Here is a 2,500-nt window from a genome sequence, read left to right on the forward strand (position 1 = left end):
TAGTGTGTGGTGCAGTGATTGTGACTATGTTGTTATAAAGTGCTCATGACTGTGTGCAGTGACTTTCGTGTAGTAAAGTGCCGTGACTTGGTTATGTAAACCTATTGCTCCGTGCCCGTATTCCTGTTTGTGCTTGTGTTTGTAAGTTTGCCTGTGCCTTTGCTACTTTCCCTGTCTGATCCCTTTACGGAGAACCTGACAATGGCGACCTTGCCAGGATCAGACAGTCAGCTGACACAAAGGCTCACCACACGTGATTATCTGATGGAGGCCAAGAAGATCGATCTCGAAGGTGAAGCCTATCTACACTATATACAGGAACAGGAGAAAATTCGGCGGGACGAGCTGCAACAATACTACGAAGACAGAGAACGACAACGGAAGGTGATGTTGCGGGAGCGGAAGGATCGTCGGTGACGTGAAGCTGAGGAACAAAAATCAGGAAGACAAGACCAGGATAAGGGCCCCATGCTGCCTAGTGTATACTCTACTAGGGGTCCTCACCTTCCCTTTCCCCAGTTTGTCGACGGTCGAGACAACATTGACTCATTCGTGCGGAGATTTGAAAATTGGGCTACACAGGCAGAACTCCCCCGCCAACACTGGCCGCCCACCTTGGGAATACACTCTCAGGGGCAGCACTGGACGTCTTCACCCACCTGCCCCCAACGTCAGTCAGTGCTAAAAAAGGCACTACTGGCGCAGTAAACCTTACCGAAGAAGGCTATCGGAAAAAGTTCTGGGAGAGTGACCACGAAGCACAGAAGGAAACTCCACTACAGTTCATGTGTAGGCTTAAAGATTGCTTCAATAGATGGGTTCTGCAATCAGGAGTGAGCCACGATTATGAGGGGTTAAAGTGGCTAATGGTCAAGGAACAGTTCCTCAACAAATGCAGCAAAGACTGGCAACGTTTGTGCGCGAGCGCACGTCGAAAGATAGTAACGAGTTAGTCGCACACGTGAGTCTGTACCTTGAGGCATGGGGCCTGTCGATGATTAGCGGCGCAAACCAGGGAACATCTACTGGTCGATCAGCGTCCAGAGTCACAGGGTGCCCCTTGACCCAGCAGAGGAGTGGCACAGAGCACCCACGCGAGCGGCCACATACAGCTCGTGCCACAGTGGCCGAAGCAGAGGAGCTGGGATTGGATGACGTCATGTGTGAAGCATAACAGTGTCCTCTACAAGGTGCAGGCCCACATGAAAACGATGAACTACGGGACTTCCACAGACGATCGGAACGGCACATGCTATACGCTGAGAGTGACTTGGACAGCAGGAACCTACCCATTATCTTGTACGCGGGAGTTGGAACCACCACCGCCAAAGGTAGACTGAATCTGGTGGAAGGCAAAGTTGGCGGAAAAAAGTTAATGTCCTGCACGATATCGGCTGTACTACGGTAATAGTAAAAGCAAGGTATGTAAAAGACAGTGAATACACGGGTTTGCCTGTCAGGATAAAATTATTAGACAACACGGTCAGAAGGCATTGCCAGTACGATTATGGGTTGATACCCCATATCTACAAGGGCAGTTGGATGGTCTATGCATGTCAAACCTTATTGCTGACCTCATCATTGGAGAAATTCCTGGTGCAGGGCCCCCCGGAGCAAACCAAACAAATAGCAGGTGCCGTGACGACCCAGGCAGCCACAAGAAGACAGCAGGAGACACTGAGGACCCCTGCCAGCTCACCGTGCACATCACTGAACAAGGCCCAGCTGGTCAGGCAACATCTCGATACCACATTTAATAAGTTCAGAGAGCTCACTGAAGTCCGAGGTAGAGGACGACGTGAGATATGGTATGAGATCGTCGATGATGTCCTCTATCGTGTTGCAAGCCACCCAAGGGGAAAACGTGAACAACCCCTTCAGCAGGTCGTCGTCCCCACGCCATTGATGGACGTAGCTCACTGCTCTTAGCAATTTCTTCTGGCCTGGTTGTGCAGCTGATGTCAGACGCTTCTGCCAGTCATGTGATGTGTGCCAACGGACAGTGAAACGTGGTACTGTACCAAGGGTCCCCCTGCAGAAAACTCCACTGATTGATACTCCCTTCAAACGAGTAGCAGTGGACATCGTTGGCCCCATAAACCAGCATCCAGTGAGGGCCATCGATACATTCTCGCGCTGGTGGACTATGCCACCAATTACCCTGAGGCTGTCCCTTTAAAGAGGATCACGACTGAGACTGTGGCAGAGGCCCTGGTGGAAATCTACGGCCGCCTGGGTATACCAGAGGAAGTTATCCATGATCGAAGGACCCAGTTCATGTCCGACTGTATGCACGAGGTGAGCCGTCTGCTTAGCTTGAAGCAGTTGCCAACAACCCCTTAGCACCCCATAAGCAACGGCTAGGTTGAGAAATTCAACAGCACCCTCAAGGCAATGTTGAGTCATCAGTGTGCAGAGTAGCCCCAACATTGGCACCGGTACTTGAGTCCACTATTGTTTGCTTATCGCGAAGTACCTCAGTCCTCCACTGGTTTTGGCC

The 2,500-nt window shown here is 51.2% G+C and overlaps 1 protein-coding gene across 1 annotated transcript in view; it reads left to right on the forward strand.

Moving 5' to 3' along the window:
• The window catches only part of LOC119590194 (cytochrome P450 3A29-like), a 48,026-nt gene that overhangs the window by 6,796 nt on the left and 38,730 nt on the right, over nt 1–2,500 (forward strand). The window lies entirely within an intron of this gene.

Source organism: Penaeus monodon, chromosome 26 (genome assembly GCF_015228065.2).
Source record: "Penaeus monodon isolate SGIC_2016 chromosome 26, NSTDA_Pmon_1, whole genome shotgun sequence".
Classification (NCBI taxonomy): domain Eukaryota; kingdom Metazoa; phylum Arthropoda; class Malacostraca; order Decapoda; family Penaeidae; genus Penaeus; species Penaeus monodon.